At 40.4% G+C, this 26977-nt stretch overlaps 1 protein-coding gene across 2 annotated transcripts in view; it reads left to right on the top strand.

The window, feature by feature from the left end:
- LOC143905472 (neurotrimin) overlaps nucleotides 1-26977 on the top strand; it is a 175226-nt gene that overhangs the window by 54734 nt on the left and 93515 nt on the right. The gene's annotated exons all lie outside the window — the stretch shown is intronic.

Here is a 26977-nt window from a genome sequence, read left to right as displayed (position 1 = left end):
TTAATTTATCGGCATATTATGCAACGTTAACCGTACGATCAGCGCGGCTTTATTAAAATTCACTGCGTTGACAATAAAATCACTGTAGCTACTCATGGAAATAACTGCTCGCCTTTGTGTGCCCGAAGTGCGCGCACAGAAGTGTAAGAATTGCTACATTCGGCACGACCGTCGTATCATGAGGTAAAAACGAAGATAGAAACGCAATTTTCGCAGTAGATTGAACGCCAGCAGCCGGTGCGCTTATATACGTGCGAACTAAGCGAATATTTAAGAATTCATTATTCCTTCGCCTATATACCCGGTTTACCTAACGCAAAAGCTAAGCCTCGTTGGAGATCAAAAATCTCGAATAAAGCAAACCATGCATTATAGATATCCATCTGAACCGCCGACGCGAAGTCCGTAACTACGTTGTTCGGTGGTCCTTACCTGCGGAGGAGAATCGAGATTCTGACGTGTCCTGAAAGAGGGAAAGACAAGAAGAGCTGCGAACCAAACCGAAGAAAACGAGATCGAAGAACGGTGAAGCTGCGCTAGGCGAAAGAAAGAGGAACGATATGGTAAACCGGAGCAACTGGAGCAAGTGCATGAGAAAAACGGAGCAAGAACGAACGCGAGGGTAAATAGATAGAAAAAGAAGAGAGAAAGAGAGAGAGAGAGAGAGAGAGAGAGAGAGAGAGAGAGAGACAGAGAGAGAGAGAATGAAAGTGAGGGGTGAGGTGGAAGCGGTGGAAGCCGCGCGCGCGGCAAAGCGAGCAAGAAAAGGCGGGATGGTCGAAGAGAAGTGGCGCGAAGGCCTTCAAATGATTTAGCCCCGCCGTGGGGTTAGATCCGCAATTTCGTTTGAAACATTCATGAGAAATATCCTCCTGGCCCGGTACCGCAGCTGCAACGTTTAAAGAATTGCACCACGCGGTCGCGACCGTTTACTTATCTCGATGGCTTCCTCCTCGGGGCTCTCAGCCTCGCAAAACGAGGATGTTTCGCCCGCATAACCGGATCTTTCTTTGGAGTCTCGCTCTAGAAAGAGCGGAAGAGGTGGTCGGGCGAGCGAGGGAGAATGGCCGAAGGGGAAAAGTGTGTACAACGAAAAGAGAAACAAAAACAAAACAAAAGTAGGTGGATTTCATGGTCTTCTCACAGCCGAAAGAAATTCTAAGCGCGGATATCTTCCCGCGCTAGTACCAGACGAGCTTTAATGAGGTTACGGGTCAACGCCAATTTCCCAACCAGGTAGGAGAATCTCTCATCTAGTCGTGCTCCGTTAGATCGGCTTCAACCTGGTTTTGTTGGGGCTACAAACGGAGTTGCGAGTTATACGTAATTTATGAAGTTTCAAGAATTGATGAAACTTGTTCAAACACTCCGATATTTCGCGAGTAATTGTGTCATAATTTATTTCTGAATATCGAGCCTCATTAGCAAAAATAATACTTGACGAATGCTCTTTGCAAAGTCGTACAAAATTATCATCAAGATTAATATATTTTCTAAATATTTTTCTAGTATATTTGCTACTCAAAATCTAATTTTTAAAAATAATTATATTTTTTTCAATATTTAGACATATGACACTATAAGGAACAATTTATTTTAATTCCCTAATTTCAAACTTTTTTAATTCGAGTTTAATTTGATTCGAGGGAAGTATCTTTTCTGAATATGGACAGATTATCTTCATTCTTTTTCCTTTTTACAAAAATGAGTATATTAAATAGAATATCAGAGTTAATCTCTTATATCTCAAGTAGTTATCTCAGTACGATTTTCGAGGGCTACCAAGTCGTTGGCGTGGCGATTTCGTCCACGTTGTCCTCCATTCAATTATTGGCTGTTCAACGTCGCCATTCGTGCGCGTTCGTAGCTGCCGTGTTTGCAGTACATACAGGTACCTCGATTGTGTCAAAATCTCTTTGCGACTTCTCAAGCTCTTACGTCAATTCCCGGACAAAGTCGGTCTTATTATGCTCTTCGTACGATCTCTCATTGCACAATAGTAGATGCACTTTCCGAAAAAACGTCTATCAAATGGAGAGCGTTTAATTAAAGCAGAACTTTAATTTCTCCGTCAAACGATTATACTAATTTCGATCATTTTGCTTAAAATTTCAATATTTTATGCATATTGGAAGAATCGATAACTCATATTAACTAGATGTAAGAAAATATTAATATACTCTAAATTGCAAACATATCGAGATAACTATTATACTATTGATATTATACTAGTTATAAGCCTCAAGAATTAAAATCGTAGGACGACCAAAATCATATATTATTTTGATAGAGAGATTAATGACTATTATAAAATGATTAAAAACTAATTATATCCACTCTAATAGAATTATGACAATAAGAAATCGTTAACACATAGTAATTATCCATATTTTGCCATTGTAAATTTATTGCGTTTATCTATATATCTAATAGATGCATCTAATTATCCTACCTAATTACCTAATTTGACTCTACCAGCTTCAAGCAAAATTGGATAATAATAAATACTTAATATCTGTTGTTAAACGCTTATCGCGGCGCGCTTATAATTAATTTGGGTGATGCCGTCCTATTTTGTAATCTATATCTCTAGTATTTCTATAATACCAGTTTAAATTTAAAAAAAATACGAAGCCCCTAATCGTCACTGTCGACTAACTTCATTTTAGGAATAAACATACCGAGACGATGATGATGTACACAGTCTAAGTCATAATCTAGCGACTCGGTTTGTTTCATGATGTTGCCATAATTCCAGATTGGAAGCTTCTTCGTCGGAGTATTTTAACACTCGCCTTCCCGCGCGAACTTACAAAAGGCGACCATTTTCTATCTCTGCAGCTAGTATATATACGGATATATATATATATATATATATACGATATATACGTATATATACTACATCCGGCGAGCGCAATAAAATGAGAGCGACGCGTTAAACTTTATAGCGGACGGAGGTTGTTGCTCGCATCTCTGTGGCGTCACCGTCGAAAAAGGCTGTTATAACTTTATCACTACCGTCGCCCGCGTACATCAGAACCGACATATTGTGGGTCTTCATTTTTGGTTCGAGAATGTCCAATGTTTTGCGCGTCTCGGCGCTTTAATTGCACGCTCCATTAGCGATGGCATTACCGAAAACGGCAGTCTGAAAAACATTGCTGAAAATCGGGAATTATTACTGAGGAAGAATATATAGGATCGGGGTAAGCTGATCGCGTATAATCCCTCCTTCACAAGATTTTTATAGGCTGATATATATACTTGGAACATAAAACGGCCAGAAGATTGAAGGCAAAATATCGTTGAAATTCCGAATATCTATAGATGGTGTCTTAAAACGAAGTCACCAAATCGTTTCTAGATCTTTATTACGCGCGTCTTTTATATCGCGCTTGTATTTATTGAATAGTTTGATCATTTGCAGCGTTGTTGTTATAAACTTTATTTTTAGCACGATTATACTACACGTGTTCGAGATTATCCATAGACGTGAGCGGTGCCGCGGTACGGTACGATATCTTGCATAAAAGCAAATGTGTTTTGAACTGAATTGCTAGATTATCCCGTTCGCGCGAATACCGGTGGTAAATGATAAAATGACATATTATGTGGACGTAGCGTTTATTTAATAACTTTTGCATAAAAAGAGATCGTGAAAACTAAGCTAGGATATATATGCCCTTTAGAATATTACCTCGGTTGTAACTTAGTGCGTGCATGAACGTATGAAAATTACAATTGCTTTGGGAAAAACAAAAAAACAACAAATGTATCGCAGAATATCGAAATTACATCAAGCTCTTTTGGGTAGAACAACTATATATTTGTTATACTTTCAATCTTTCATAACGCATATCGTAATAACTTCAACGTGCTTATACGCGAAATCATAATTACCATCGCTCGGTTCAAATTTCCGACTTCCCTGCCCTAGGGGTGCAAAACAGAGATGGGAAAGCGGAAGGATTATAGGGTCTAAAACCATCGCCCCGCCGCCCATCCCCCTCATGACCATTAACTAATTGCATTCTACTAATTACTCGCAAATCCTTCCGTTCCCGCTTCCTCGTGACTCTGTATGCGCCCGGTACACGATCGTAAATACCTCAACTTCCAAAGAGCCGTGAGCTCCCTCCGGCGCTCTACCTTCCTCCGGCTTGTCAAGAACACAAATAAAGACTTTAAACCGGTTAACCGATCTAAGCGAGATAGTAAGACTGAGTACACACGAACGATCGTCGCTTTTTCCTGCTTCAATCTCTTCACGAACTGTAGTGACTATTGCAGTTTTTCGCAGGCGAATACTCGGCGCGCGGCTTATCGCGAGAGAAGCGACCATTGTGCTCGACAATAATACGGACTGCATTACGAGATGCGGAAAATATATCCGCTACTACTTTAATTCGCGAATAAATTTTTGCTGTGTAGTCTCGGCAACCACTGAAGTTTGTAGTACAAAGTAAGTTTTTCGTGCGAGAAAACGCGGAAATTAATTTCAACCAAGATCAGCACAAAACCATTCCGAAATATCGTGATTAAACGCAGCCGTATATTACTTCGTCCCGAGTCCCCATATCACGCATATGGTATTCTGATCTTTGCACTGTATTGTATCAGCCGCCGCGCGCAGATCGTATATCACGCTGATAATAATTCTTATGACCACCGCGGGAAAAAAAAGGATTATTGCCACGGCAAAGATATATACAGGGCGCTCTTAACCCGAAATCTCTACGCTGTTCTGCCCTCCATTCATTACCCTCGCTACCCTTCCCACCTATTCTTTCGCCACAAATCTGAATCCCCCATCGGCCCAGCCAGCACAGAAACGCGAACGTGACCTCTCGCTGGTACAGCGAATGCGAGGATAAAATGCATTGGGAATTACGTATATCCCCCAGTGTTCGTCGAAGTGAAATATTTCCTATCGAGAAGCATCCCCGCCGGCGGGGGTTTGAGGCAGGCGGCGTTCGGTCAGGCGCCGGTTTTACTCGTGGGAGAAAAAGTTTCGCTAAAACGTTTCCGCTGATAAATCTTGTTTACAGATGGGCAGGCTCAGGTGATGCGTGCGCGCTTCGTTCTCTCGTCAAAACTTAAAGTACGGCCAACTTTCGAAATTCACGCGGGACGCGCCGCGCGCGCGGGTACGTGCTGCGGGCGCGGCGCACCGTTGGCCAACGTCGATAATTGGCAAGGAACGCGTCGGGAGTCGAGAGTCAGGAGTTGAAACACGGGAAATGACTTTAGAACACGTTGTGCAATAACAGAATCACGATCGGGATGGCGGTAGATGGGTGTTAACTGCAGTGGCGTTTAGTCGAGGTAATAATTGCCGGTACTAACGACGGCACTTGTACAGATCTGGCTTGTAATGTGTTTAATTCAATATATGTCGCTTCGCAAAATCATTTTCATCCAAGTAACTATACGTTATCGATTAGCTGATTGTATCTAAAAATTATCGCGCAATAACTTTAATTACTCTATTCCTATAAAAGTAGCTTCTTCTGAAATTTACTGTGCAATGTAACGGGCAACGCGGAAAACGCTGTGTCAGTGCCGTTACGTGAGATTATGGCTAACCAAGAACGCGACGGAGGGGGTGCCATCCCTCGCCCGGCGTGCTCATGCTTCAAAGAAAATATAATGACAAAGAAAAGAAGAAGCTATAGAGCATTGCGCGTCGCGACGCGAACGCCCATCTCTCAATTTGCATTTTCAGCATTTTCAGCATTTCAGCTCGCAGGCAAATAACGACTTCATTACGGTGCTCATCAGATATAAATGACATATTTGATTTGCGTCGGCGTCGTCACCGTCGTCGTCCTCCCCCGTCTCGTTCGTCGTCGTCATCTTAATTTGTGCCCGCCACCTGCTGTCTTCCGCAACTCGTAGACGACAATGGATGCTGGATACTTGCGTACCCAGAGCATTCTATTCTCTTATAATGAGAGGATAATTTCTATAATCGGTGATCAGTTTGCGAGCAAGACAGACGTCGCTCATATATATTGAACCACTCGCGGCGATTAATCAGGCTTCCACTTGTCGATGCGCTAACCATCATTTCTACTTTCATATAACGGATAGTGGACGATTTTAGCCGAAAGCTATCGAACTTTGTTGCGTGCATATTGACCAGCTGTCATTACAAGCTGCTGTTCACATTAACCGTTATTGATGCATTCCGATTTTCATAATGTCAACACACGATGAAATTTAGAGCAATAGTTAAATTTTTGTATGATTTTTCGAGCATCGTATTTCGATAGTAATTTGATAAGTGTTATGTGGAACAGAAAAACCACTAGAAATTAAGTAAAAAATAAAGTCGTTATAACAATACATACTTGAAAGCTACAACTTTCAAAGAAATATAGATACAACTTGTGAAGTTACTATAGCAATAAAAATATTTAACATTATTTGCTCTTTGAAATGTATAGATTTGCTATTTTAATAATCGAAACATGACAGTAAGATACGGCATGCGGAGATAAAAGCCGTAAAATGCAATTATTTCGGTATGACGCTGGTTTCGAGCACCGCGAGGAAAATAATTAATCACGTATCCAATGAAACGTCTGTTCCGACATTTCGAATTATCTACTTATGTACGAAAAGGTTAAGTGATACGATTCCACTACGAAAAGATTAAGTGTTACGAAAAGATTAAGTGTTAGAAATGAAAGGGCATCGACCGATCGACCCTCTCAGTTAAGCAGAAACACTTGTAGAGCGTTCGCTGCTTCCGGCGATAAAGTCGGCTTTTCACACCGGAGTTTCGCGTCGGGAGAAGTGGCGTTTCATTTGCTTCGCATATCCGGTTTCTCGAGCTTGCAGAGATCACAGCGCGCGCGCGCCATTGTCATGTGATTCTGATCACCATATCGAAACAGACACGATCAATTTTGGTCGGTAAAAACATGTAAAATGCAATGTTATCGTGACAAACGCCATGGATGTACGCGTTTCGCCCGCAATACGTATAATGGCGTAGTCTCATTTTTCATTCGTCCCGTGAATAAATGTTTCTCCGCTACAGTGGAATGGAATATGCGAAACAAGCGTTACCCGATATTCGCACAAAGCGATGTACTTCTGCCGGGCGTTATGAAAAATTACGTCGGATCGTATTTACACTGTCAAACAAATTCGCGTGTATGCGACCGGGATAATCCTGGTTATATCCAACAGTATATACGCCATTCGTTTTAAAATATTCAAGTATAGTTCAGGTAGATGCATAAAAAATTGTAATAACAGTCTTCATGTTTGAATCTGAGATTCTAAATATCTTCTTTAAAAATAAAAATTCAAAAAGAGATTTAAAAGCCTTCCATATAAACGTCTGCATCGATGTTCATTTTACAGATATAGTTGCAAATGGATATTCGAATATTCAAACACAGTTCGATCTTAACACGACTTTCTATTTCCATCGACAATTCGAAAGTCGAAATGCCCGTTGTTTTCCCCGACCCTCAGTGCCATTCCATCCTCGCGATCGACCCCAGACCGACACGGTGGCACCGTTCCGTGGCTGGCGAATGCCGGTAGAGCGGAAGCCGCCTGGCAAATGACAGGTCCCCAGTATTTTTTTCTGTCCACCGTCCTACTCCTCCACTGTCCGATCTAGGCTTGATCCGTCACACCGGCTGCTGCGAGATGGAATACGTGATGAGCACTCGCCACAGTTGTTTCCGTTCGGCGCCGATTATTGGAAACCGATGATATTTCGAAAATGACGGGCAAAATACGGCAAATGTAACAATGTAGAAAGCACGCCATTGATAGAGCTGATAGAACGAAGAAAGTCCGGTTCAGCCGAAACGGATGTACGGACAGATAGCGAAGAACGTCGGAGGAGAAAAGGCAAAGGCGATACGTCAGGTGGCCAGGAAGAGAAGGCCGATTGTAAGTTGCGAAAGGAGGCTTTACTATCGAAAGGGAATTTTCACTCTGCCTAAAGCTGGATCGAGAAAGAAAGAACGATGAAACGCTTTGGAATGTGGGGGAAGGGGAGGAGGAGGAAAGAGAGTTGGGTAGAAGCTGCGCTCTTGTATTCGTTGCCCGACGATATACATCTTCGAGATCCGATAAGACAGGATAGATACGTCTCACGGCATCTTACCTCTTTACCCGCATTAAATCGAATGCCAGGGTATTCTCATGCATGCCAATTCCTCCATCTGACCCGCGTTCTCTTTCTCTCTCTCTCTTTCTCTCTTCCCTCTGTGGTCTGCCTCGGTGTACCTTCGCATTGCCCGTGATTTATGCCTTAACGTAAATATCGTTGTCGTCGTAGCTCGAGTGCCCCTTGAGCTGTGTTACACCGCCATGCACAGGCGCCATTTCTACCTGTTCGCAAGATTGCGCGTGCTTATGTACGCGCTCTCGTGCATGGAGATACCTCGTCGAGGTAAAAAGGGGAGCTTTCGTGACTGATGTCAAGCGCAGTAATGTAAAGCGCACAGTAAACACAAACGTGACACGTGTGCCTGTATATACAAGGGGAATATTGCTATAACTAATATTTATCAAAGAATCGTATTTGTTTCGTGCATAACTTTGTGCGTAACTAGGGCTAGTAAATGTTAGAATAAAAGTAATGTTATTATTTTCATGCTTGACGTTTAGGTTTAGTTTAAAAAAAAAATGTTATTTTTGTTTTGTGCGGATTAAGACATCATTTAAGCTTTATATGTGAATTAGGTTTTGGATAAAAAATTTTTGTTTTATAATAAAATTAATCAATCTACAATCTAATACCGACAAGATGAGTATCAAATTAATCGATATAAACCAACAAAAGTTGTGATTTTAGTTTATTCAACTACTTCTTTTATAATTTCTAGATTTATTTATATTTCAAGACTATCCTTGCAGAGTCAGCTATCTTATTTAGTTATTTAATTGAATACAAATATATAACAAAATAAATATTAATTATGAGGCGTGATCAAATAAAACCCGTTCGCCCCACGTTACATTATAGACTGCTGTATGTGAAATGTGATTGTGTGGTATGTGGCATGGTAGTTGCATTGCGTAGAACAATCGAGCACAGGTTGGATATATTCACAGGATGTACGTAGGTTTCATACGCCTGTAAACATGGCTGATGTTATTCAGAATTCGCCCAAAGTTGACTAGGGAGTGGTAATTCAATTTTTAACAGTGGAAGGGTATCGACCAGTTAAAATCCAAATACTCGGAATGCTTGTCGGAATGCTTTCGTTTGAAGTGATTATATACCTATTCTTCACGACAATGCACACCCGCATATTGTCAAATATTTTGAATGTATTTGTGAGGAAAAGGTGGGAGGTTCTTGTGTCCACCTATATAGCTTACAGCTCCGATCACCATGTAACTTTTACTTGTTCGGATCGTTTAAGAAAATTCTAAAGGGGCATAGATTCCGCACAGATGATAAAATAAAGGCAGCGATGTTCAAGTGATTCAAAAAGCAATCATTCGCGGATGATATCCAACGCAGTGGGACGTCTATCTGAATGCCTATGAAAACTTCTTCTAATGCAACCTAATGTATTAATAAATCCGTTCGAACGGGTTTCATTATTTGATCGATTGACGCCTCGATATATTTATAACTTGATACAGGGTGAATAATTTATTGTTTGTTTAATTTTCTTTGTCTTTTTCATAAGAACTGAACGTAATATATCTATATGCATATATGAAAAGAAGTATTTGCTTATAAAAAATGTTCTAGCAATTTTAAAATTAGTTCCTGATTTTGAAACTTAAAAATTCATTGCTTTTTTAGCAAATATATTTTTGTATCAATTTTTTAAAATTTATCTATCTACCGTCTAAAGATCTTAAGCTGTGTTACACGTCGTAATTCTAATACATATATATGACAATACGTTGAAAACATTTAAAAAAATATGTAAGATTTTAGTTTCCTCTTTGTACCTTGAGCGAGAACGAAAAGATTTACCTCAATTCTTCTAAATTTTTATTCTCGCAAAGAACATACTAATTCAGCATTGCAACCTCGTTATTTTTAACTACGCAAGTACCATTTCGGCACGTTCGGTTAGCTGTGCCACAACTCGGTTCCATTCAGTGATGTATGTTTCGTGAAAGCTCGGTTGCTCTAACGAAACAGCGCTGGCCGATCCTTAACATAAATCCCACGGGATATCGATATAGAGTGTACGCGAGCCTATTCAGACGAATTCGTTAATGCGAACCGTTGCATTCTGTTACTATGCAAAAAGGGATCAATCGGTACGCGCAGCGGCCGCTGGCCCGGACAGTTAATGGCTCCCACGTTCGAGGAATTTAAGTCACGTAGAAAAACTATTTGAACCGCGCGAATTAGCATTCGGCACGGTGTCCGATCGAACAGGCGTTTCATCGGCGAGAGACAATAGAAAAATCAGTTGGCGCAAATCGATGCGCAAATAATGTTGGACGACGGCACGGTCAAATCCCGATTAGCCTCCGAAAATACTCGTGTTCCGCTTACCCCTCTCGGAATTAAATGGTTATTTGTTAAATAAAAATTGTGTTTTTCACACGCGTTACTTTTACGTAATTTTAAAATTTACATAATTTTTCAGGAGTTTTTGAATGGATTATTATTTAATACCTATAGAAATTATCACTAATCGACATTAACAATATCTAATTACCAAAATATTTATATAAAAAATTAAAATATTGTATAATAATTAAAATTAAATTTTGTTCTATCAAAATTTTTATTTGTTTAAGTTACAAATTTTTCCTCGTAATTATATCATGTTTCTTTGTCCAAAAAAAATAAATCTTTAATTTTATATGACGTTTTACATAAAATTGTTTAAAGTTTCTTTATTACCGTCTCAAACCACGCGTACGACAGTTTTTATATCTTTAAATTAGACATTTAACAACATTCAGTTTGAAAAATTTCTTTTCCTGTTAAATTTTTCAAGCCACATGCATGTCGGTTTAACACCAGTTTGTTCAAAGTTTTGCGTTTCATTCTTTTTGAACCGATTCACGTCGTTTACCGGATCTTCACGAGACTCGAACGGCGATAAACTCGAAGAAATTAACCGGACCATCAAATTGTACTTTGTAGAAAAGTTCTCATTGGCTTCTAGACTTTAAACGTCGCGCTTTACGAATTACGGATCATACGGGTCTTTAACTTTCAGATATAATTCTCAGCAAACTTCCATCCTTCGTTTTTTTTTAACGCAACATCGGTCTAATTACAAATTTAATGTGACTTTAATTAATAATTAGTATAAAATGCAAGTACTTATTATTATTAATATTCCATCAATTTTTGTTTTGCAGTGATATCTCATGTATTGTACAAAGAATATCTCTCTATATATATAGCACATCAAAAGTAAAAAGTTTTATAGATAAGTTTTACCATAAAATGGTTCTGTTTAATTTGCAAAATATGTATCATGCTTAAAATATTTACTAGAAAGACCAAACAACTGAATTTCTGGATATATTAATTATGCTTAATATGAGCTCTGACGGTAACTAATATTAATGTTATTTATTTGTACATATATAATATGCAAGTTATGCAAAATCTTATACCTATCAATTAATATCTTCAATAATGTATAATTGTAAACTCATGTTTATTTATACTTTTGTAATAAATAATTGAATTAAAAATAAGTTATTGTATTTTATTTATTCAGTATTAAACGTGATTTTTTCTTTGCACATAATGTGCTTCGTGCTTTTGATTTAGCGATAAAGCTTGGATTTGGCTTAATTCCATGGCATAGTCAAGTTTGTAGTAGTGCAAACGTACGCGGTGCAAACGCATAAATCATGTTTAATAATATGAATATGTATTTATATATTATTATGTAACGCGCGCGATTACTTCATATTCATTATTTTGAAGCCGTATTAGATCACCATACATCGCAGATACTAATTAAAACGAAAATCACATTAACGCAGTCACAGAGATAATTTTCATTTAATTAATCTACATAATAATTAATTATCATCATCGTATAATAAATGTAAAATATTAGCAATACTTTCTATTTTCAAAACTACATAGAGAATGGGCAATTCATATCCGCATATTAAATCAAACGCAAATAAAGGCAAACATAAATTTCGAGAGAAAGTTATTGGCTCCATTAAGCTTCCATGAGACGCAAACGCATTTGCAAGCGACACCCGCAATTAGCATACAATTTCCGCAGAAATAAAAACTAATTAAAGCCCAACCCACGCGCGCACCTAACGCGCCTATAGCAGCGCGTATTATTAGAAAATCGATTCAGCTAAACGACCGCGACAGTATCACTTTTTGGCTACGGCAGCAGCCAGCGGTGGCATCAGCAGCGACAAGAGCGAACAAAGCAAAAAACAAATCAAATTGATCCGATCGTAAGGATGTGGAAATTCGCCCGCCGATTTTCGCGCCAGCATCCCCTTCCCGCCGTATCGCTATCTCTTCGCCAGAAGATTATCGCAATTGCCGGCGGGGAGAAGAGTATAGTCTCGATGCCCGCGGTGATTACGTGGAATGGATATGGGAAGGAACGAGTCCAATCTAAGCATCACGCTTCGATGGGCAATATCAGTGGCTTATCATCCTTCCTAGCTTATCCTGGGTCGTACACACGCGGTTCGCGCCGTTCGTAATATAAATTTACACTCTCGTCTTCCCCTGCACGAATAAACGCTGAAATAAGCAGACACCAATCTGCACGCGAACAAATGTCATTTCTCCCATGCTAATATCTCCACTAATTGTATATAAGATCGTGATTTTATTTCTCATTAGAATCGGGACGAATAAGAGATTAACATTAAATGAATTTATATACGTTCTTCTATTTGTATACTAAATTTGTTCGAAACTCTGTTGCACGTTTGCCTCATATTTTAGTGTTGAAAAAGATCCGCGATAGAGATTATGTGACAACAAATAGAAAATAAATCTTTCTTCAATTGAATTTAACTAACCGATGTTTTTACTCGTTTTTAAACCATTAATTAAATTAATTCCTTCTCCGTGTTCTTACGCTAAAACATGACATTCTCTTAAATCTTTTGAATGATTTCGCGACGACATTTGCGTTTCACATCACTGCACTGATTTTATCCTCCTTCAGTCAAAAGGCAGAAAAGAGATGCGGTAGATGTATTTCTAGCTTCGACAGATAGAGGTCGAAAGGTGAATGGATATACGTGTATTTTGATACATATGTACGTACATACGATACGCATGTATACGTTTAAAATGCTTTATGTGTATGGGAACGAAATCGGAGTATTCGGTGCGCTTTACTTTGTCACCGTCGCGTCGCGTCGTCGATATCGATGCTCTCTCTACGCAACGGACAGGAGTGAACCCAGGAGAACATAACGAGAAGTTTCCTGAGTTTCTCTCTCGTCAACCGCGTCTCTCGAACGAAATAATCTTTGCGCCGAGACAATTTAACCATAGAAAGATTTTGCGGGACTTGAAAGTTTCATTTTAATGATTTTTCTCTCTCGCGTCCCAAATAAAAGAAATCCTTACTCCTATTTATGGTGTCACAACGATTCGACAAATTTCTGAAATGAAATCTAATAGACTAAGCGAAATCCAACTAAACGATATATTTTGTTGTCATAATTTAAATAATAATACGTATTTCTTTCATAACAAACCAATTAATAAACAACTCAGACTTTCCACTATTTCTTAATTTCCTCACGTCACTATTTTCTTAAAATATTACTTTCGTTTCCGAACTTTCTCAGAGCAACGTTTACTTATGGCTAAATCAACGAAAGCGAGTCGATTGCGTATATTAAATATTATTTTTAAATCTAATTGTAATTATATATAAAATTACATTTACAAAGAATTAAATTTTCTCTTATGAGAAATTGCTTTCATTTAAGTAAACAGTTCTTTTTCAGGAAAAACTCACTCATATATCAAAAAATGTTAAAATAATATTTACTATAATATTAAAGTCGAGTCGCTAAAATAATGTATCTAATGTCTTATTTCATTTATACCTGCACTCTTACAGCAGAATGAGATATAATTCGAGAGTTTGACGATTTCAACATCTGATAACATTTCAATTTCAGAAGTTATTCGGGCGAAAAGACATTCGAGAGCGCATATAACTCGATTCGCGCCGCGTATTTCCATTTTGGGCACGAATAAGACCAACAATCAAATGAAGTTCCAGGAATCTTCAGAGCGTTATAAAATCGTTTCACGTTGCGTACCCAACTCCCGTCGGCGAATAGCCGAAATAGCCGAGAATCGCGTCGTATGCGGAAAATAGTTTTATTACGAGCAATCCGGTCGTTAGCATGTACGAAAACTCATCGGTGTTTTTAACACCGACGGTCGGGATTTAAAGGATTTCGCAATGGGATTACGGCCATCGATCATCGCGCGCACCTGTATCTGCCTTAAGCGGCAATATTGGAAGCGGATTTTAACGCCGGTTTTAACGGTCCGTATCGCGTAATATTATCCTAGTATTAATAATGGCGATAAATCAACAGACTGGGGAATAACGTTCGACTTCGGGCTCGATATTCCGTTGGGTAGTTCGGTGGCACAGTCGAATGTATATACGCAGTAGTGGCACTCCAGGGAACCCGCCGCCGCGCCGATGTATGCCGCGAGTTTCTCCTGCAGCACGCCGAAGCACGAAATGCGCTCCCGGAGCGGAGAACGGAAGGGAAAGACAAAATTACGGCTGCAGCGTGCATAATGATCTACTTGCGAGCTCTCCGATGCGCGGCGAGGAGATTTACAGCCGCGGTAACGTTCGCAAATGTGGTCGCCTCTATAGACACCGTCTTACTTGCTCTCGTAAGAGCGCAACCTGTCCTCGACGTTTCCGCATGTGAGACGATACACGATACACGAGATACTGCACACAAACGGAAGTTAACGCTATTCGATCTATTGCAGGTAGCGATATACCGCTCGTTAATTCTTCGACTTGGCTCAGAGGGCGACTATTTACGTCCGATTTTCCGACAGTATAACGACATGAAGTAAAATGGAGGATTCACTTCACACTGCGTCCGATGTTCGACGTACACGACGATCCGACATCCAATAAGACATTTTTGTCTCTAATAATAAATTCTGTTATCGGATGTCGGATCGTCGCGTACGTCGAACATCGGACGCAATGTGAATCCTCCATATAAAACGATTAAATTTCAGATTGATAATATATATGTATTTTTAGGAAAGATGTCGAGGCAGGTAATTCTTCCCGATCCGAATTGAATAAAATCTGTTCTATCTGATTTTAAGTTAATTTAATTACTTTAATCATTAAGGTGTGTGTAAAGCGCTATATTATATCTATCTCATTTGCATCTCTGAAGATTCACTCATACAAAATTTCTCATATTAAACTGTTTATAATTCATAGACTAATCACTCAGTTTCTTCGACGTGCATAATCGTAAAATATCGTTAACCTTTTTGACACAATCAGATATATGCAGAGTTTACATTAAATATAATATGTATTTTTCCAGATATTGTATCAATTATGTGATCCTTCTTAAATATGTTGTTATAAAAACTGATTTTTTGCCGATGCTCGCAACGCAGTACCTCGCGTCACGTCTTCTCCTCGACATCACGTTATTCTTGCGTCCCCGCGCGCTTGACATAATTACCGCTATTATCGAATTTCTAATTCGCACGGACAGCAATGCCAAATAAATGTATAATTAGTCGCGCGAATGTAACAAATGAATTCACTCACCGGTCGACGCACCGTCATTGTCACGTCGTCGGCCGCTTCATTGTTTCGAACGTCGAAATAATGCGGGGCGATAATCACCCGCCACCTCGTACGGCGCCTCTCCGATGCTCGCCGTCGGCCCGTCGCTTATTCCCGTTTCGACGCCGTTACTCTCACTCCATTTCTTCGGACACACGCGTCGCGTTGAAAAAATACGACCGACCACCGCGAACGCGTTATTGCACGACACACTCGCAACGAAAGATTCGAATGGGACGCCTCGAAACTTCGAAACACAGAGATCGCGCGAACGCTGCCTCTGGCCTCTCGCACGCAACACGGTTACCAACATATTTGTCAGACGCAAGTTTACGAAAGAATAAAGATCACTCTCGATGCTCGCTGTCGGTCCGTCACACTTCGTCTTGACGCCGCGCCGTTACGGCTCCCCGAGGGGGAGAGGAGAGAGGTAACCTTAAAGGCTTCTGCACACGGGACACGGAAAGACATGCACCCGCACGGTCTACATGTCAATCCAACCTTTACTCCATTTTTTCGAACGCACACCGCACGCGTCGCGTCGAAAAAACATGGTTCGCGAACGCGTTACCGCGATCCGGATGCTCCCTTTTGCACGACACACTCGAAACGAAAAAGACTCGGACGGTTTGAAACACGGAGAGCGCGAACGCTGCCTCGCACTCGCGGTTACTGGTGACGCAGGTTCGCGAAAGATCACTCGAGGCTCGTTATTGGTCCGTCACTTCCTGTCTTGACCAATGTACTCTCACTCCATTTCTTCGAACACACCACACGCGTCGCGTCGAAAAAAATTAACACAGTTCGCGAACGCGTATACCGCGATCCGATATGGCTCCGTTTCTACACGACACACTCGCCACGAAAGATTCGGATAGAACGTCGCGGATCAACGCGAAGTCGCGAAGATCGCGAACGCTGCCTCGCACGCACGGTTATACGTACGTTTGTTAGACGCAAGTTCACGAAAGATAAATGTAACGGTACTTATAACTTCACTGAAGGGAGCGTCGGGAAAAACTTTCGGAACGCGCGAAGCTCGCGCTCGTTCAGGGTTATTGTCGTGTCGCGCGACGCGGGGGGAGGGGGAGACTCGGTGACGTCGCCACATCGGCATGCGGCCGCGGCGCGGCGTCTCGATAACACGAGCGATAAGGACGGAGTGGGGGTAGGGTGACTTTAGGCATAGCCGGCATAGGTACCGCGCGCGACGTGCCTAGTTACTTTACCGCTCTCACATCCCCGCCGCTCGTATTGCCGAGTACGCCGTGGTCGCTCTCGATCAGTTACGATTCACGCGTTGTTGGTTGTCGCGTTAACGTGCCGTCGCCACGTATTATCTCGAATCTCAAATCATACGCAGAAGAAAACCGTCGCGCTGTGCGTTTCGCGTGATTTGTTATACAATACATATACGATTGGCTCACATACGTGCCGCTCCGAATGTGCTCCGATTTTACTCGCGTCTCGCGCTCGCGAATCCTCCATCTTGACTGCGATTAATTTGACCGAGCCAATCGACGCACCTCTCATCTATCGGCACACACTTCAAGTTGATCGCAAACTGGAGTAACGAACGGACTCAGTGTAATGGACGCCGGCGGACGGCATGGACAATGGACAGTTCTCGAGGCGACGGCGACGCGCGATCTCCGCGTTTCGCGTTATTTTTATCCGTCCGTAGTGTATCGCGGAATATCGTAAGTGTCGTGCAAAGTGACGAGCGAGCGTCGGAATCGGTAATTAATTCGCGCCGTCGCGAGCAGCCGCATTTTTCGGGTTTTTCCGTCCGTCGCGTATACGAGTGAGTGCTCGAGGCAACATGAAGTTCGTCGCGAAATCGAGACATTGGAGACGCATCGAGAAAGGAGAGAGACTCGTTCACGAGGAACACTGGTGTCGGCATCGAGTGAGGGGGAGGTATCGCGGAATATCGTAAGTACCGTGCAAAGTGACGGAGCGAGCGTCGAATCGGTAATTAATTCGCGTCGTCGCGAGCAGCCGCATTTTTCGGGTTTTTCCGTCCGTCGCCGTCGCGTACGAGTGACTATGTGACTGACAATGAGTGCTCGAGGCAACGAAGCTCGTCGCGCGAGACGGAGGCGCATCGAGAGACGAAGCGTATATCGAGGAAGGAGAGCGTCGAATATGGTGAGTGAGTGAATATTATCGTTATCTTCGGGCGAGGATAATTATCCGTTTATTTACGTTCGAGACAGTTCGACGCTGGCTCGCGACGGATTGTTGCGTTTTGTATACGTTCGCGTTCCTGTATCCCGACGGCACGTGAAATGCAATGCGCGTTTTTCGTATTCCGAGCCGAACCAAGTAGAACAGATTCGCTAAATGGAGCGTCTAAAATTCCGGAATTCGATGACAAAAAAAATCCGTCCCACGCTTGCGAGCTAAAAAAGCTGATCGAATGGAATTTGTCTCCGAGCACGGTTGTCTCGGAGCGATTCTTATCGCTCGCCGCGTTATTCATTACGCCAAGCAAAAAGCATGCTGCGTATATATATACGTAAATAGAACCAGACGCGTGTCTCTTTCATCACGGAGCGTAAGTGTGTCGTACCTCCCCCCCCCCGCCCGACTATTCACCGGATTTATATATGCGCGTTCTTTGACTCGCTCCTCAACCTCGGGCGCGCCGCGGCCGTTTTTTGTAATGCAAATTCGCGGCGAATCTACCTGGCGAGACTGGCGGCAGCCTCTCTCCCCTTAACGTACTGCCGCGCCGGTCTGATATCAAACTCTTCCGCCGGAGCCTCGTTCCCGAGGATTTCATTTACGAGGGAGCTTCAGCTTCTACCGGCAATCCCACCGCGATTTCCGCAACCTTCCCGGATTTAGCCGAGATCTATTTGCCGACAAACCGATGTCTACCCGTTTGCGGCGACTGTTTAGATCGTGTCCCTCCCTCGTTCCCTCCCCCCTCCCCCTAAATGGCATCCACGATTTACATATCCCCGATTGTACTCGAGTCGAGTTGTCGCATTCTCGAAGACGTTTTTTTCCCCCTTTCTTCCCTTCTCACGGCTCGCGCTATATAAGCTTTCGAAATTCGCGAACGTCGTTGTTGGTAGTCTCCCCCCCCCCCATTGACAAGTTTCCACCGAATTGCAGCCTCTTATCAAAAATCGTAGACCGAAAACAATAGTTAATTCCGCCCGGCTTCGTGCTCTCAGGAGTCTCAGGTCGGAGCTTCGGAATCTATAGGGGTACTTAACTGCAATATGCGGATCTCTCTCTCCTATTTCGAGGATGGTTAGGCGGATCGCTATACGAGCAACTCATCCACGCGCCGCATATACCCTCCGCAAATTCCTTGATTTAGGTCCTCCTGCGCGAACCTCCCCCCCTTCCTCCACCCCGTGCTCATCCGTGTCCCGCACGTGGCACGAGCCTCTCCCCGTATCGGGGGGAAGACGACCCCTTATCTTTCGCCAACTACGCTTCGCATGCCGCAACGCGAACTAAATGAGTAGGTGGTGATCACGTCAGAAGCTACAGATCGCGTAGGTTCGCGCATATTAAATATCATTTGCTCGCATTAAATATAGTTCACTTTGAAATGTCACTTCTTAATTTAGTAGACTCGTCCTCCGATTGCGTACAAGCCGATCTCATTCATAATGTCCGAGCGGATCTTAATTGAGAGTAGAATTGAGATAAAAATCGATGAATATTTCAAATTTTATCAATTCACGACACGATTGAATTGTCCGCTAGATTTGAAAGAGAGAGAGAGAGAGAGAGAGAGAGAGAGAGAGAGAGAGAGAGAGAGAGAGAGATTCGCCCGTTTCATTTCGAATTCAATGTTCGGCGTCACAGATGGAAGACGTATGGCAAACGACATATCATCTCTGTGAAACGTTATTTATGTTATCGTTTCCGAACTATAATACTTTTAACATCGAATATGTCAAATCTTCCGCGCATATTTGCCACCGCCAAACTGAGTTGTTCTAAAATTTGATTAATATGTATCTTATATTTATAACGTTATATATTGAATTTTAGTTTTAGTATAGATAACGATAAATAAATTATATGAATTAATTATTTAGCAAGTTCTATATATATATATATATATATATATATGTATTATATATATATGTATTATGTATGTATCTATATATATATATATATATATATATATATATATATATATATAAATGCAAGAACATTTTTAAATAGAAGATTATTTTCATTAAAAAAGAGATATTCGCGTCCATGGCCATCACATAAAAAAAAACATTTTATTTTGCTACAGCATTTAAAAGAATGTATAGTATATACGTGCGTATAGCGTTTACAATAATAATATTGTAAAATTTATTTTACAGTGACAAATTTGAGTTTTAAAAATACAAAGCACGAGTTCAATGAATAGAAGAATATGAGAACAATGAATAGAAGAATGTTACAGAAATCACATATCTATATGAAAACATTATTTTATCCAAGATACGTATTAAATTCTTGCGCGTGTATTAAACATATAGTTTTGCAAAATTCAATGACGTTATTAATATTAAGCTTGTTTATATAACTATACGATATTCAAATTCTTTTAATAACTTTTGTGTACGTATGGACTAATAGATTTGAAAATAAAAATCCTAAATATTAAGGGGATCCTAAAGTCCGGCTTTTTTTCTTAGCACTAATCTTTTACGTGGCTTTATAGAAATGCAAAATTCTTGTCTAGAATTAAAGTACGCGTCAAAATCTAGGTCATGGTGGTCGACGTTATATCGAAAACGATAAAAAATTAATATTTTTGTTAATTTTTGGTATACGTGACGACAATATTTGCTTTGTACAAAAATTCTCCACAATAAATATCCACAAAATTAGACCGGCATGACCTAGGGAAAACGTTTAAGAACAATATCGTGCAATTAGATCTAAGATTGAAAGCCTAGAAAAAAAGATTAGTTTAAATAAACTTTTATATGTGCAAAAGCACATTCAGGTTGACATTGCGTGTAGCGAGAGATGGCGCAGCACGCGAAACAAGGACAGCGGCCTCTCGTTAGACAAGGACAGATATAGATATATGACATAGAAAACAGGATTAGAAATGTTGACATTACCGACGTCGAGGAAGTTCACTTTAGGATCCCCTTAACAGGATAAAAATAACTGCATGCTTCATTAACGCAGAAACACTTTTGGGTTAATTATAAAATAATTTAATTATTCACGGAGAATATAGAACAACGAAGGAAGTAAAGAGTACCATTTTTTCTCTCTGCAAAAGCCATTTTTAATATATCTCTTTTTTTTTCATTTTTTACCTTATTTTCATCTCTCTGTGCCAATGTATAATACTATAATGGAAGATAGTAGGCACAGAATGCAATTTTTCAGAATCAGAGCTCAAGAGGACGCAAGAGGACTAAGTATATTGGATATTTAAAAGTTTATTTTAATATGATGTCATATTTGATCGTTATTTATTTTCTATAACTGCAAGCTAATAAATCTATTCGTAATAAGTAAGTTTACGAGTGGAGGGGCGATTGTTCGAATACCCCTTTTTTGTTACGGCAAGGCCGCGACGAATTCTCAAGTTAATTAATTGTTATAAACAAACGGAGAGGAAAAAAGATGCGTTATGTCTTTTCTTCTCCGCTCCATGAATATTCTCTGCTGATTCTTCGTTGGACACGACCACGTCGGAAGCGTGAATCGCGCGTTCTATTTGCCGCGCCGTGCCGCGCGCTATTCTCTGGCACGCAATTATTCTCCGTCGCGACGCGGCAGGAAAGGGAGTGCAACGCGTAGCGAGCTTTACGTAACTGCACAACGTTTTAATAAGTGGCCAAATTACCGTTCCGGACGCACATAATCCGACGGTTTTAAAAACTCGCCAAACAGCGCGGGGGTGAGAGACAGAGAGAGATAGTCCGGCGATGTAGCCCGCGGCGGGAGAGAGCGGCATGGGAGGGTGGCGCATAGGAAGGAACTCTTTATGCGAGCCCGACGACAACCCGCGAACTCGGCGCGGAGCGTAATTTGCTTTAGTGCCGTCGCGTAAATTTCAGGATGATGAGAACGTACGGGCGCCGCTTAACCCGTTCTTCTTCCGGCTGGGATGGGACGGGGGATATATAGAACGAAGTTTCAGAACCGCTAATGCGGTCAGTTATCGAATGGGCTCGCCCGGAATCCGCCCGTAACGCCCGCGGAATCTGCCTGCGATAAAAAAAAGCCCGCCGGTCAATCCTCTTCTGGTCAATTCGTCGCGAGCACCTACATCACACGCACACGTACACGCACACGCTTACACGCGTTCCGGCTCCGCATTATCGCGTCGTAAAGCAATTTGAAAATCCGAGCCGGTTTGCAGAGCCCGCGCGCAATTTCCTGAACGGGGCTCGGCCTTGGGAATACAGCGGCTGTTGGAACGGTTTTTCTTTCCCGCGGGATGCGAAAGAAGCGGAGATTAAAGATTAACGTTCGTCGGTGCGACTGCGGTGCACAAACGTGTCATGCGGCTCGCGTATAATGTCACGGCACGGCACGGCAGCGAAGCGCCATCGAAATAGGTAATAATTGAACCGCCCCTGTGGCGATGATCGAACGGATATGTTCCGCGATGTATGCGAGTATATATATGTATGAAGATTTCGCCGCGCGCGCTTCGCTCCAATGTCAATCGAGGGAGATTTTTATTCGCTCGTTACATTTTGCCAATTGCCGTAGGGCATTCGATGTTGACGATATTTAACGAATATCGAGATGATAATCAGTTTTTACTGCCACATTATAGCCTCTTTGGATGTTTATGCTAGTCGGCTAGCGTGCTGCTGTGATCGTTTCGTTAAAATGATAAATTATAAATATATAAATACAATATTCACGTATTTATGAGCATTGGAAATGACATTTGATACGTATGTGAACATTTACGCGATGTGGCGAAGTGCAGGATAAATATTCCATCGTACGTGAAAAATTAAAAATGGAGGAAGTTATCCATCCGCTGTGTGTTATTAATTATAAAATAACGCGACGGTTGTGCGTTTGAAATCGGTATAGCGCTTCCGCCGTTGTTCGACTAATAATTGAACACTTTGCGAAACTAAATCGTCATATGACTAGAATGTTGCTAGGCACATTTCGCGAACAACGTACAAGCGGAATTTAGATTTCACCGTCGACGAGGACCCCATTTTCGTGTGCACACGCGCCCGATGAATTTTTCAGCCGGTAACAATCGTACTGCTTTAGTATATGGGCGCGCACGCTCATGGGGCATTAACTTCAAAAGGGTCATTCGCGCGAGCTAAACAAGCAGTAAAAAAGTCGGGGTTTGCGCGCACGTTGCCATGTATATCTCTCCCTTTCCTGTGTCCGAGGGAAATGCGTTGGAATTTCACGGCGAGATTTCGTGGCCGTGCCGGGGATACATTTGTTCGCGCTCGCTCGCTATCGAATGTAGTCGCGAGCTTGTATTTCATCGGGCGGGCCATGAAATCGTGGCGTTACGAAGCCTCATCGAAATTCGAGAATGCCCGAAAATAGACAACGCAGCTCCGCTACCAATATGGTATCACGACGCACGCGTCTGTGGAAAAGCGATAAGAGCAGCCGACCCCACTTATCTGGCACACACGTTTTAATGGCGCGCCATTTTCGTTTGCATCTGCGACTCGGATAATCGCTGGTTGGTTAACACATTCCTGCAAACCTGCGTGAAATTATCACGTGCACACATAAATGGGATGAAAGTTTTAATTCTTGAGATGAGCGATATCGTGAAATTTATTAGATTGTGGTTCGATACGAATAATGATTGAAATGCAAGAACACGATACTCTTTTATGCTCATACTTGGGCATATCGGGAAACGTCAAATAGAGATGGCAAAATAGAAAAGCATGCTTTATAGTTTACAGATCACTAAACGGATGAAATGGGATAAGTTTCATACATTTCTGGCAGAGTACAGCACGTACAAAAGCCAGAATTACATGGGACGGTATTAAGAGAGGGGACGATATTCCGGTTGCCTTCGTGAATAATGCATATCTTACTACCCTCAAACACTACTGCGCGCGGAGACGAGATCGGATACGTAATAAAGCTTTGAAGACCTTTAGACATGATTTTATATTTTATAGCGATTTTACACATTCCACTTTTTATGTTCATGCCAGATGAGTCATAGAAATATTACTTTCGCAAAACTGATCGTTCCCATTGAGAATGATAAAAAAAATCTTGGTTCATTTTTATTTTTTAATTTATTTTGGATAATCACCCAAATGGGTACATCATTTTAGACGCAATATATGATGAAATAAAAGAAATGTTTTATTTTAATTTTTTTTAGGAATTTTTATTTTCATAGAAAGTGTTTTATGGATATCTTTTTTGAAACACAAAAGGGCCTAGAAGACATAAAAACATAACTTTTTCCATTTCAATTTTCAGTCGATATATGTAACATCCCTTTTGGGCTTTTGCGTTGTTTATGTTGTAATTTGAAATTTTGAGAAGGCTATGAATATGCTTATAAAAAGCTTTTTTATTTAGAAATATTATATAGATTATTATTCTACTTTAATGTAGAACGCGAGGTTATATTTATTCGTATCATTGAGGATACCAATCTAAAAGACAAAATGTGTTTTTAATATTTAAAAAATTCCACTAAAGCGTGAATTTAATACGTATATACGTGCACAAGCACGAAAAAGTTTATTTATTAAATGCATTGCATGAGAAGCTTATTGTACAGTATTACATATAAATGCTAATATTTTCATGCATAGTACATTCATGCGCACCATCGCACAACTTGCTTATTATATAGCATCACTGAAACATTGTTTTTATCATACTTTGATGCTTATGCGCAGCGTTAATTGTTCATCGCTATTTGTGATCCCTTTCGTACACAATAAAATCATAGTTTTCTATAAAGACATTATATTTATAAATTTATATAAAATTGGAGAAATAAGTAATATTTGTGTAAAGCAATTGTGACACGTACACAGGCGATATTCTTCTAAAATCTAAAACATACTTTGATGTAGTTTCTTCTAGATATTTGTTTTTTTTTTACTTAGAAAATATAAAACCATTGATTACGAAATATGCAGATGAAACGTATAAAATAAATTTAGAGTATATTTTACATCTAGGACATTCTATTAATTTTTTTATTTTTTTGTATTATAATCGTTAGAATGATTATTCGTAAACTAATAATAAAGTAAATTCTGTGATTCTCATATTATTTAATTTAAAACGTCTATGTCCATACTATCATTTATCTCTTTTTGTTCACATTAATTTCGGCCGAATATCGAAAGCTCGATCGAAAGGTATAATCTCGTCGATTTTCCAACCAAACACCAGTTGCAAATGGTTCTGTGGAACAGACGTAGCCGTGTCGTTGATGATGCGGGACTCGGGGAAAAATCTCGCGCATCACCAGCTGGCCAGATGTTGACGACGTCGCGGTATTACTCGAGAACTAATTGCCCTCGTATTATCTTCGTTCTGCGAAACCTCCATTCGCCAGGCCGCCATTCCCGTAATCAGCCGGGCGCAGACCTGTCTATCATAGTCCTCCAGGTGGGAGCGTTGTAATTTGCAAGCCGATATCAGAACGGCATCGTGTTTACTGTTACATCTGTCAAGCTAATGGACCTAGATTAGGGCTGAACCCGTTATCATTGTCCCATTCCCTGTCTTTCTATCGCGACCGTGCGTCCTGTTCGCGAAATCCTGAGTGACTCGTTAATCCGTCGTCCGGAAAGCCCATGTTATCACCGATAACACTGTCATTTTTGACAGTCAGTATTATTCCGTCAGTTACGGAGCCGAGCATCGAGCGAGCTGCAATGCCGGTAAGAAGCTTAAATCGAAATGTCGCTTGTATTGCCGACCTGCGCAACGATCAGCCTATAGCTCTTTCTCGTTCGTGTAAATGTGCAGGAATACATCCACACGCAATTATGCAGTTGTTTGCACAAACATTTACAAAAGTAAAACGTGTTACCGCATTTACAAATTGTTCACGTAAAGTCGAGCGTAAAGTTGAGTATAGCTTACACAAACATTTACGGTGTTGAAATGTGCTTTGAAATTTGTACAGCTTAGTGAAAATGACGTCAGTGACGAAGTCTGTAACTTGTTATTGCCCGTTGGTTTAGTTAGCAGAGTTATCACAAATGACTAGATGCGTAGACCACAAAGTTCAACATAACATATGTTAAGTTATAAATTTCCATTATGATATGATATTCTTTAACAGAAATGTTATTCGATTTACAAGATGTACGTTATTAATATATTTTATTAATTAATCTTGTAATTTTAACTTTTAACAATAATTATAAAATTTAAAGTTTATAATATATAAAATTTTTCAATTACATTTTGTGTTCTTCGTAAGGAAACTGTAGTAATAAATAGTATTGCATGAATTTATGATTTTTTTTTATCAAGAAGTTAAGATTTTTATGTAAGGAAAAACTAAAATCTGTTATAGTAAAATAATAATAGATAGGTCGAATAAATAACGGATTTTGATTTACCTTTTTTGTTAGAAAATAGAACTTAACGACGTAAACATTTGGAGATTACATTTTAATAATAAATATTCTACTGATTGGTATACAACTTTAGCACACGTAATCTGTGAAATAGATTTATTTAATTTCAGCTATAAAAAGCCAAGAAATGGACTTGGTTTACAATATACCTTATACACACTCATACCAACTTTTTTAACTTAACGCGTGCAACTATTAATTCATTATTCCGTACTTTCTTAAATTTTTTTTAGAAAAACTATTTCTTAAGCCCTAAACGACTTAATCCATTATTTGCACGTTAAACTTCACAACCTAAACTAAAAAAATATTTGAACCTAGTCCGTTTCAGCAGTAGGCCAAGAAACGGACATTATTCACCTATACACACACACACATACCTTCATACAACAACGCGCAACAACTAATATTAATATTCCATATATTTCTAAATTCTTCTCAAGTCTCCTTTAATCCAGGAAGAACCATCCTAAAACTTATAAAACTTGAATTCTAATGCATTCTCTCTATAAACCTTATACTCCAGAATCTATCATGTACTTTAAACTCATATCTTCCATAACTTCTGCGTGCGAAACTCAAAGCCTAATCTTAAAACTA

The sequence above is a fragment of the Temnothorax americanus genome, unplaced genomic scaffold, assembly GCF_048541705.1.
Source record: "Temnothorax americanus isolate GAGA-0224 unplaced genomic scaffold, ASM4854170v1 Scaffold62, whole genome shotgun sequence".
NCBI classification, from domain to species: domain Eukaryota; kingdom Metazoa; phylum Arthropoda; class Insecta; order Hymenoptera; family Formicidae; genus Temnothorax; species Temnothorax americanus.
Note: the sequence above shows the minus strand (reverse complement) of the source record. Positions and strands in the feature narration are given on the sequence as shown.